At 46.2% G+C, this 11,710-nt stretch overlaps 1 long non-coding RNA gene across 2 annotated transcripts; it reads left to right on the top strand.

Annotated features, from left to right (window-relative positions):
* The first annotated feature begins 4,857 nt into the window (after positions 1-4,857).
* LOC102550337 (uncharacterized) lies at positions 4,858-11,471 on the top strand. Of its 2 annotated transcripts, XR_015635837.1 has the most exons (7): positions 4,858-6,377; positions 6,971-7,120; positions 7,458-7,553; positions 7,963-8,159; positions 9,395-9,648; positions 10,581-10,674; positions 10,784-11,471. It is a non-coding gene; the product is annotated as an uncharacterized LOC102550337 (long non-coding RNA). The 2 variants fall into 2 exon arrangements; XR_015635838.1 differs by lacking the exons at positions 7,963-8,159; positions 9,395-9,648.
* Positions 11,472-11,710: the final 239 nt, after the last annotated feature.

Here is an 11,710-nt window from a genome sequence, read left to right as displayed (position 1 = left end):
AGACACGCTCATCCTTCATTCTGGGACTCTTAGCCACCCCTCCCCTTCATGCACTTGTGATTCTGGCTATAAAAACTGGTTTTCAGAATACAGATTTTTAAATGATCTTATTCTTATTGAAAATATGACTACATCATTTCCCTCTTTCCTCCATCTAACCTCTCCTATCCCCATCCTTTCTGCTGCTGCCTCTCAAAAACAACCTGTTGAGTCTATCATGCTTCTTGAATGTGCATGCTTTTAGAGCTGACCACTTGAGATTAGATCACCAGGTAGGGGCCTCATGCCTAGAGAACACTAATTCTCCCTCTTTCAGAAGTCCTTAGCTGCTGCAGCTCTTCATCTGAGGCAAGGCCACTGACTGCACAGCCCTCGTTTAGGCATCCGTGTTGTTGAGCTTCCATGGGTGTAGCTACCCTGACTTGTCTAGTAGAAAGGACCTGACTTCCTGATCCTATGATATCAACCATCTTTCCACCTCCTCTTCTTTGATGTGACTTTAGCATTCCTGAGGTTTGAATTACTGGTGATCTGACATATCTACCAGCATTTATGTGGGTTCTGGGGTCCAAACTATAGCTCCAAAGCTTGCTCAGCAAGCATTTGAACTACTGATCTATTTCCAGCACCATGAAGTTTCCTGTTCACTGCTGTGTGGTACGTGCTTCCACAAGCGCACTGTTTATGTAACTGGTCTCCTAATGGTGGAGGCTGAGAAGTCCAGCTTTTCTCCTTGGAAAACCAAGGATGGCATATGCTGCCTCGGATGGCATTCTGTGTTCATTCCTCTGGATTTCTACAAGTGTGGTAGCAATTTGTGGATGCCAAGGACATTTTCTTTAAGAAAGCTGACTTGGAATTTCACAGCCTCATCAACTTTGTGGACGCAGATTTAAGGCTCACTAATGGAATGGGATTCATTTTGCTTGCTCCTAGTATCAAGGAGTTTTAGCTTCTGTGAGTGGTTTGCTTTATAAGTAGCATGAGCTCTGTTGTGTCTGTAGCATCTGCTTATTAGTCTATGTAGGTGTTTTGTCCCCATTTTGAGTGAGAAAATGGACACAAGAAGAGCATCATGGTCAAGCCTAAAAGAGCCCATGACAGGATGGCAGAAACCCTGGGGGGAAACTGATGGCCGAGGCAGCAACAGACCATTATCAGCCACCAAAAGACAGAACCCCAGTCATCTTGCACGCCTCCTGGTGGCAGAGGACCAGCAATCTCTCCCAATTCTTCCCTACTTTGTTTTATTTTAATTAATTTATTTCAGTGTTAGAAATTGAACCCATGGCCCATCGCACACTGGGCAAGTTCTGTTATTGAATTATATCCCCTCAGCCTGCTTCAATGGTTTAGAACTTACTCTGCTTACAGAATTTGGTCAGTCTAGTTCCCCCCAATAGCCCCTTCACACCCCAGCCCACTCCCGAAGTATTGGTTAAAAGCTCTTTACTATAAACATTAGAGGTAACTCTGGTTATGTTAAGGGGAAAACGGGATCACAAAAGGAAAGAGTGTGTGTGTGTGTGTGTGTGTGTGTGTGTGTGTGTGTGTGTGTGTCTCCCAGGAATTGAACTCAGGTTGCCAGACTTGGCAGTCAGTGCCTTTACCCTCTTAACTACCTCACCAGCCCCAATTGAATTTAGCTAAAGCTCTAGGAAAGATGGAGAGGGGTGGGGAACAGGTGTGAGCAGGAGCCCTAGGAACAGGAACCGTAGCACACAGTCACCTACAGGAGTGGCTTGGTAAAGACACCAGTGGCTATAGACATTGTAGCTATTCCCAGCCCATACCCTGGACACTGCCGCTGACAATGGCATTGGGGAGCTTACTGATGACTGTGAACAGAGTGGTGGTTGTACTGTTGAAGCAAGAAGAGAAAACTGGCTGGACGGAGTGTAGGACAGAAGAGGTGAGATCGCCTCCTCCCTTTAGAGAAGACCTCTACTGAGAAGAAGCAAGAGGAGCCTGGAGACACGGGGGGTGGGGGGGAAGCCTAACTCTGAGCAATGCAGAGAGGCTGCGGTGCTGGGGAACAGATGCTGGAGATAGGGGAGGCAAGGCATGTAGATTTGTTTCTAGTTCCTTCTACTTGGTCTCTAAAAAAAAAAGGTTAATTGTTGATAATTAAGAAAGGAAATAGCTTGGAAGGCTTGAAAGCAGAAAGAAATTGGATCAGCCATTAAATTTTAAAGGCCTGACTTTTTATTCCTGTTTTAAAAACTATTCCATGATAAAAATCAAACGAGAAGGATCCCTTAAAATGTTTATTAATAAAAAAAGGCAGGAGGTAGATGCTGTTGCCTGCTTTCCCTTGGGGACACTAGTCTATTAAGAGTGGCTGATGTAGGCAAGCATTGGATCCCACAGACCCTGTAACACCCGTCTGTTTACCTTTCTTTGGAAATGAAGAGAGCTGGACTACTGACCTCTGCTTCTCCAAGCCATACTGGCATATTGATTTCGGTGACCTTCAGAGAGGGAAGCGACCCTTTTAGAGCAAAGGGAAACTTAACCAATGGCAGTTTGTAGGCAATGATGCAGAGAAGAAAGGGTGGGTCCAGGAGCAAAAGGAGGTTTGCACTGAAGGAGCTCCTCAGACTGCGTTTATGGCAGGAGAAGTACTTCACAGCCCTGTAAATAGCGTTGATATCCTGCCAGGCCTGAATCTGTGAGCAGCCCCATGACTGTTTCTGGGCTGGTGTTTTGAAACTTACCACCCACTGATTTTCAACCCTGACCCAGTGGTGCAATGTTGATATTCCCCTGTTAGAAACAAGGGCCTGAGGCTAGAGATGAGGCAGCTATCCTGGGAGAAGGTCCCACATTGCCCTGATAGTGGCACAACGGACTTATAAATAAATATTTTTGGCTAGTAATTTTATTTTTAGCACAAAATCATGCTAGGTCTTAAAATGTCTCTTTGGCACAGTTCCCGGGCATACTTCATACATCACCTGCTGTGAATGCTAACAAGAATATGAATGCGTTTGATTCAGTTGAAAATCACTATTGGCTCTCCACTCCCTCAGCCTGATTTCTCTGGGAGCTGCTCTGGTTTCTTCAGACTGGTGACCGTGGAGTTCTATTAGACTTTGCTGGTTCATCCTGATTGGAGGTCTGTCCTGTGTCTAAGGATGGAATATTGGTGGTAATGAATTATATAGATTGATGAAAGCTGATAGCCTAAATGACACATTGCTGTTGACATTTTGTCTAGGCTCCGCCCTTCCGTTACCTGGCAACAGCCAGGTGTGCCAGACTCAATATAAAAGGGGCTCCTTGTTCCACTGCTCTCTCTTGCTCTCTTCTCCCGTTCATTTCCCTCCTGTTTCTCTCCATTCCCCTCCTCCCTTTCTATCCCTCCTCCCCCTTGGCTGGCCTCTACTTCTCTCTTTCTCTCTTCCCCACCCCTTCAGCTCCCCTCCCCCTGCCCTAAATAAACTCTGTTTATACTATACCTGGCTGGTGCCTCAGCATGGGCCTGCAGAGGCACCCCCTTCCCCCACACCATACCTCACCTTCATCAAACATATTTCTGGTCTCTTTCTTTTTATAAAACACAACACTGACAATAAATATTCTCAGTGTTACCACGTTGGCCTCTGAAATGCTGAAGGCAAAGCCAGGCCTTGGCACTGGGAAGACAAGTGTTCTCCAACCTCTTTTTATTTAAATCAAAAGAAGATAACCATAAAAACAAATTTGGGTAGGAAATGCTGATCATTTTTAATTAACTAATTTTGTTGTAAACAACTGATATTTGGGCTAGCAAAGATGGCCAGTGTGTAAAAATGTTTGCTACCAAGCCTGATGACCTGAATTCAATTCCCATAATCCTTATCCAGAATCTTCATGGTAAAAAAAGAGAACAGACTCCCACAAGCTGTCCTATGACCTACACACAGACACACAGACACACAAACACACACACACACACACACACAATATTTAAAACTTGAGACATCGAACCTGTACATATTTATAGGGTGCTATTTGGGCTTGTGTCTCTGGTATAATGTTCAAGGAAGGGCGACATCCCCTTCTTCTAGAAGCTTTGACACAGAGCCAGTTGTGGCATGACTCAGCACCTTGGCTCCAGCCCCAGTGGGCACTCTCCTCTCAGATCTCAGTTTCAATGCTGCGCTCTGTGACTCAGCTGTCATGACCTCTGGGCAAGTTCCACTGCAAGTCTCCTGGCCAGGGCTTTTAGTCTCAAGGCAAAGACCTTATCATCCATGCTGATGGACTGGTAGCTGCCACTTCCCCTGGGGAAGCCGGGAGACCCTCTGGGAGCCAGGAGAGGTGTTCTAGGAGAACTGGGGCAAAGTCCTTTGTGATGCAAGCCATTCTGAGGATATGTTATCACAGCAAAGCTCACCAAGGCTTCTCTGTTGATATAAATAGTTCCACATTGGCAGCAGATGGAGGAGAGTCAAACAATAACGAACATTAGGACAAACAATCAGGGATGTGGGCCACAGAAAACCACAGTTGGCGGAGGTTAGGAGGTGGTGGTAGTGCTTGAGGCTGAACCAACGATGAATTCATCACTTGTGACCGAAGGCAGGACGCTCTTTGAATAATTACAAGTTCAGATAATTAGGAAAGCACACAGGACAGGGCACTGGTTCAAGAGAAACATTGGCATAAGATACACTAATTTGCCAGGGCCCATGTTTAAATATTAACTAAGAAAGCATTAGTTACATGATGGGTACTTCCCACATGCAAAGGCCTGTGCTTGAGAGATAAGGGGTGTGTGTGTGTGTGTGTGTGTGTGTGTTTGGGTGTGTGTGTGTTTGAGTAGTGGGAGGTGCTCTTTCCTTCCCTACAACACACAGAGAACAATCACATGGGTAATTGGAAGGAGGAGGACGTCTAGAAGTGCTGGATATGACTGATAAAATAAGTGCCAGGCAGGAAAGAGGTGAATCTGGAGGGAGGCAATGGGGTATGAAGAGCAGGAGACAAGGACGCTCCTCCAGCTGAAGCTGCCGCCTACCAGGGCTGAGCAGTCTAAGATGGGCCATAGGGGAAGAGAGGTGTGGATTCCTGCAATACACTGCGCTAGTGCCCCCTTCCTCAGAGGAAGACAATCTAAGTCCCCTCTGGATAAAAGCATCTCGGTCTTAAGCCCTCAGGTGTCCCAGGAAGTAAGAGCAACAAAGGTGATACCAAACTGCAGGAGCTGAGAAGCCTGGGAAGGCAGCAGCAAGGATGGGGGGAGACAATGGGCAACACCGTTAAGCCTCTTCTTCAATACTGAGACTGTGGGAGTGGTCACATAACAGTGGATGAAACGCCCAGGGGCGCCAAGGGGCCTGGGGTTAAGGACTCATGCTGCCCTTCCTAAATTCAGTTCCCAGCATGCACACCGGGAGACTCAGGACCACCTGTAATCCCAGTTTCGGGGATCCTTTCTGGCCTCCATGTCTCAAATGTGTATTTGCACCCAGGTATATATGCATTCACAATTAAAAATAAAAATACTTAAAAGCTAGAAAGGGAATAAGATTCAAGGCAAAAAAAAATGACCAGAGAGAAAGATTTTTACAAAAAATAAAAATGGACATTCAAAAACAAAAAGGCAGAATGGATTTTTTTCAAAAAAGAAATCTACTGAGTAAAGCAGCACCTTGGGGTATAGCTGAATAGATTTTCCGTATTCCTTTACTGTCTTACGGAGCAGAGAGTCAGGTCTCCATACCGAAATACAAAATGATGCAACTCAGTGTCCAGCTGCAGCCAGCCCTTTGAAAGCCCACTCGGAGAATGTAACTTCACATACGGTTGGCATTTTATTTTACGTTTAACTTGCATGCATTCTGGTGTGTCGATGGGTTGGTTTGTGCACATGACTGCAGATACCTGTAGGAGCCAAAAGAGGGCATTGCATTCCCTTGGAACAGGAGTTACAGGAAATTGGGTGCCGCTGTGCATGCTGGGAACTGAACTCCAGCTCTCTGGAAGAGCGGTGTTACTAACCACTGACCTGTCTGGCTCTCCAGTGCCTGTGAGAGTTTGCAATCCAGTGCCTTTGGAATTTACTATAAAATGCAGCTTGCATGTTACTCCCTAAAGTGTCTTTCATCTAGACTTGTCTGGGACTGTTTCCTGTTTAACGTCTTCCCCTTCCTTCCAGCCCCTCATCTCTGAGGACTTTCCAGACACTCACTGTGGGATTTATTTTTGCCCCATCCCTGTTTCTGTCTTACGTTCTGTTTGTGGAGCTGACATTGGACTATGGTGTCTGTCTCAGGCCCTCAGTCAGGAGAAAGGGTAGCAACAACTCTATAAGCATTAAAACCAACGCTCAACGCACTGCACAGCACTCTAGAAGCTTCCGTCAAATGATCGTGGAAAAGATCTGAATGGTAAGTGTCCCCAGTAAGGATCTTCTGGAGCTGTTAACAGGTTTGACTTGTCTTTAATTTAAGCACATCGATGAGTGTGCAATCAATATTGCAGTAATTATGTAGAACTAATGCCTGTTATAAATCATAGCTTTGGCTTTTGTAAGAAGGCTTCTCTTGGATATCATCCTGGGTTTTTTGTTATTGTTTGATTTTTTTTTTAAGCCCTTCTACCTCAGCACTAATCTGTGGAGCTGCACAGTCGGAAGAATTTGTTTTATTTTATTTTTATGTGCACTTGTATTTTGCCTGCATGTATGTCTGTGTGATGATATCAGATCTTGTACTTACAGACAATTGTGAGCTGCCATGTGTGTGCTGGGAATTGAACCCAGGTCCTCTAGAAGAGCAGTCGGTGCTCTTAACCAGTAAGCCATCTCTCTAGTGCCAGTTGGAAGCATTTTCCCAATGGGCGGATATAACTCTCTGGCACTGCTGCGGAAATCAGAATAGTCTTTATCTTTTGGTGCTGGATTCTTGCACAAAACTCTCAAGGGAATTACTAGGACCTCAGGTCACTCAACTCAGGGAAGGGACTGCCCTCTTTGTTTCAGATCTAGAATTGAAGTCAGAGCGTTCATGCCCTGGTACCTGCAGCCCCGGTGGGAAGACACTGCTGTCTGTGGACTTGCTTTATCCGGGTGGCCCTGGCTCTACCCTAGGAGCACGACTTGAATCATTATTGCCAGAATAATCTTCTTCAGGTAATAAAAACCCAGCTTGCTCAGCCTTCATGTGGGCTCCACAACAACTGGAGCGTGGCTGTGTCTATAGCTGGTGCTTGTCTGTGGAATTTATTCCCCTAACTGGGCTGCCTTGTCTGGCTTCAGTGGGAAAGGATGTGCCTAGCCTGACAGAGGCTTGATGGATCAGGGCGGGAGGTGCCCAGAAGGAGCTCCAGTCTCTCAGAGGAGACGGGACTCTGTGAGGGGTAACCGGAAGTAGATTGGGATAGCAACTGGCATGTAAAGTGAATGAATGAATGAATTAATTAATTAATGGGGGGGAAACCTCACTCTGTCTGTTGAATCCCTTTTGCAGGTAGACTCAGAATCTTGTCTTTTGACAGACACCTCGTTGAGGTCATCTTTTGGGGCTGGAGCTAACGTGGGAGTTCTTGTCGACCTCATTATTGGAGTAGGTAGAGGAGACTAGAGGAGGAGGAGGGAGGGAGGGAAGCAACAGGACAGTGAAGCAAAGACGTGCTCATCACTGGAGTCTGCCATTCTGTACTCAGCCCCCGGAAGCACTTGACCCTTTCACTCTGTGTTGGGCAATCGATACCTGAATCCCCACCGGCCATAAACATATGGCCTTGGTTTGATTTATAACAAATCAAGGTTATAACAGCCTATAACGTGGCCACTCTCTCAGTATTGTCTCTGCATCACCTATGCCCGTACTGCCAACAAGCATTTATTCTGAGTCCATGACACCACAGAAGGGCTACTGGCTGCTCCTTTAAGGTTTACCAGTGTGCCATGAGCTCTGTGTCAGCCTTCCTGGATGCTTCAGACAGCAACAATGCTTCTCTTTCTTACCTCAGGAGCTGAGACTCATCGACACAGTTAGACCTGCTACTCAATCTCAAACACCCTCAGTCCTGTCCGTCAAACTATGAACCGGGCACATCCAACTCCATTCTTGCTTTTGACTGGAAATGAAAAGATCAAGACAAAGCTTCTAACAGGAAACGAAAACAACCTAATTTTATCAAAACAGAAGCAATGATTCCCTGGAAGAGTGAGCAGGCCCTAAAAAAGACGCACACATCTTATAGAACACACACGTGTTAAGTATGCATATGTCTTACTTCAGACAGACCACTAATAGATGCCAGGCCTTGTTTACTTTTTGTTAAGCCAGCAGAGATAATTATTTTCTCAATGAAATTTAAAGTGTTCTCATAGCATAACTGGAAGCCAAGACAGTATACTTCTATGTCTTCCCTTGCCAGCTACAGTTGACTTGATCATATAGTGCACAACATATAGGAAGAAAATCACAACCCATATTGTCCTTACCATCCTTCCTAAGGTGCTCCTTCTAAGTGCTCCCAACCTGAACTCTCACCTCCATTTCTAACCCCCTGCCTCCTTGTGCCCTCAGGAGAAGGAGCTGTAGTTTCAGCTTATTTGAGAACAGCAGACTGACTACTTGGAGGCCGTCTTCCTTTTCATTAGTGAGCTTCTGGTGGCTGGGGATGGATTTGAACCCTCCAAAGAGAGCCAATAGGCATCTATGTATTGGCCTGAGGATGAGGACAAGGAAATATTAGGAAACAGGAGACCTGGGGACAGCATGGCTAGCCACCCACTGTGGAAGAGAGCCTCGCTAGGGATGCTGCTCAGCTGCAAGCAAACAGGAGGACAGCAGGACGCCGCAGGATCAGACATATCAGATGGATTCACCCAGGCTCCTGAGTACCAACTTTCAGTGTGGCTTTGATCAGGCAGCCCGTTTTTCAGCCTTCTGAAGTAGTAGTACAATATTCTGGGAAATATAACCCCAGGAAATAGATTAATGACCAGTCTGAATACATTCTGTAAATTGTTCCAGTTGATCAAATGATGACTCCAGAAATGTTTAAGAAAAAAAAAACCCTACAATTTTGAGCCTGGCATGGTGGTAACCTTGTGTTTCCAGTCCCAGGGAGGCTGAAGCAGGGAGATTGTTAGTTTGAGGCCAACCTGGACTACCCAGTAAGACTCTGGATCAAATAAGCAAAACACTCAAATTTGGTATCACACATATACAAAATGGCTTGTCTTGAAATCCACATTAACACATGGTAAGACTCAGCCATGTTCTGCATTGTCCGTTAGCTATGTGATGTGTGCATGGTGAAGCCATGTAGAGAAATCAGTGTCCACACATTCACATCTCTGTGGATCCTGGGAGCCATGGCATTGCCACTGAACACTGAAGCCAGAAGCTCTACCTTCCCATGACTTTTCCCTGTCTTTTCTCCTACACAGCCATGGGCTAGCTCAGAGCCTGCAGACAGATGCCACCCAGTGCCTGAGCTGCTCACACAGAAGTTCTAGGGATCAAGCTGCATACACATTACATCTGATAGGCTGAGCACTGGAGAAGAGGAGGAAATGCAGCCCACCTAAGGATCCTGTCATCCGATGCTCAATGGTCCACCTCTCAGAGGTCCCTATTCTTGATCAATTCAGTACCATGTCCCTAACTGGGAAGTCCCTGAATACTGAACACCAAACACCAGGTGACTGTTGAGTTTGGAATCTATCGGTCCTCTCAGGAAAATATGCCTTCTTCTCAGTCACCACAAAGGAATAAAAACTGGGGCAGGGACTTTTTAAATTGGGAAATGTATTTTCTCCAAAGGGGACAAAGGTGTCTTGGCATTCTGGTTAGGTTAATGAAAGGACACATCACAGGCAGCAGATGGTTCTTGTTTTATTTCCAGTAGTAATTGTGGTCAGGGCAAGGGTGAGAGGAATGCAAGCACCTTTTGATCCCTGAAGCTGAAGTATGAAATACAGGCTGCATTTAGTGGCTCTCAGAAAACAGTAAGAAATCGTCCCTCGGAAAATACATCAGACAATGGAAGAAAAGTTTCCTTCTGAGCTATTAATTATTAGGGTGTTTCCTCAGGCTGAGTGCCCAGCTGACTAACTCCTCCTGACCAGTGAGTGAAACCAGGCATGAAATATAGTACCTGGCACTGAAGCACATGATCTGCTCCTCTGAGCCACGAGAAAGACTAAACCACTCCCTCTACCTTCCATTTGGTCCTGATTTCACAGTGCTGTTTGCTTGTTCTTTGTTTAGGCAAGGACTCGCGTAGACTTGGTTGACCTTAAACTCACTCTGTAGCTGAGGATGACCCTGCCTCTACCTCCCAAGACCTAGGAGTTTATGCAGTGCTGCTGGTAGAACCCAGGGCTTTGTGTATACTGGGGACAAGCATTCTACCAACTGAACTACATCTGCACCCTGTTTTTATATGTTTAATTGCTTTCTTTCTAGCATATGGTGGCCCTCGGTTGCCTCCATTTTCCCTGGGGGGCGGGGTGGGAGTTGCCAGCTGGTAGAGCCCACACGGCTGCCATGGCCCTGAGTTCCGTTTGAGAACTTCTGAGCTTTGTACAGATTGGCAGGAGAGTGACGTCAACCTCTTTCCACTGTCAACAGGGCTGCCAGGCCTTTATATCCCAATGCCGTGCTACATCCTCATCTGCATATGGTTAACCTGCATCGAATGGTTCCTTGCATCGAAGAGACAAGCGTGAGTGCAGCTTTGGGGCCAGCTGTATCACTTGAAAGATGTACTAGTGTAAAAAATGCCCACAATGGGGATGTCCCAAAATAACAGAAACACATCTCTTACATTCTAGAGGCCAGAAGAGGTGAACAGGCCATCGTCTCTCTACAGCTTCTGAGGAGGATCCTTCCTCATCCCTTCCTAGCACCTGGGTTTTGATCATCAGCCTTGGTTTGTGCTTGCATCCTCCAGTCCCTGCTCTGTGGTGCCAAAACTTCCTTCTGGGTTTCTCTGTGTGTTCTTTTTCTGTCACGTGGACACTTTCATTGAGCCTGGAACTCACCCTTTAACAACATTTTAGAACGAACTACTCACCAATAAGCTCGTATCCTGAGGTTCCAGGCAAATATGGACCCAGTCCAGGTCTCAGCATTTTTGTTCTGTGAAGCCTAACCTTGACAATAGGATTTGCAAAGATGTGTGTCTCTGAACAGGGTGAAGATGGTGGCTGCTGCTTCGAGAACCTCCCTCCCTCCTTACCTCTTGGTTGAAGGCATTCCCCTTACCCAAACTAATTTGACTCAATCTTCAAGACTCTGTCCTCTGGGGAAGGGGAAAGGTGTCCAGGGACTTTTCTCTAGCAGTCAAGGAGAAGCTGACACACATTTGAGTCATCTGGCTTCAGAATAAGAGAGGCCCTCACAAAAGCCATCTGTCCCAAGAATTAGGAGTGGTTGGGAGAGAGAGTATGTCAAATTAAATAAATTCCCTGAGAGACTGCTGCTGCTTGCAGTCTTCAGGTGCTATGCTTCTGTTTCAAACCGTGATTGATTAGCCTTTCCCTTGAAGTTAGTTCTCCTGTTCTGACTTGGGGCCTGGATGGAGAAAGGTGAAAGCTTGGAGCTGAGGAAATCCAACAAGAGAACCTGAGATCGATCTCAGGAACCAAGTAGAAAACACGGCATAGTAGCATGTTTATAACGCCAAGGCTGGCGAGGCAAATGCAGGAGGAATCTCTGGGGAACTCTGGTCATCCTGGCAGGCCTGATGCCAAGGCCTA

This window comes from Rattus norvegicus, chromosome 13 (genome assembly GCF_021556685.1).
Source record: "Rattus norvegicus strain SHRSP/BbbUtx chromosome 13, alternate assembly SHRSP_T2T, whole genome shotgun sequence".
Classification (NCBI taxonomy): Eukaryota; Metazoa; Chordata; class Mammalia; order Rodentia; family Muridae; genus Rattus; species Rattus norvegicus.
Note: the sequence above shows the minus strand (reverse complement) of the source record. Positions and strands in the feature narration are given on the sequence as shown.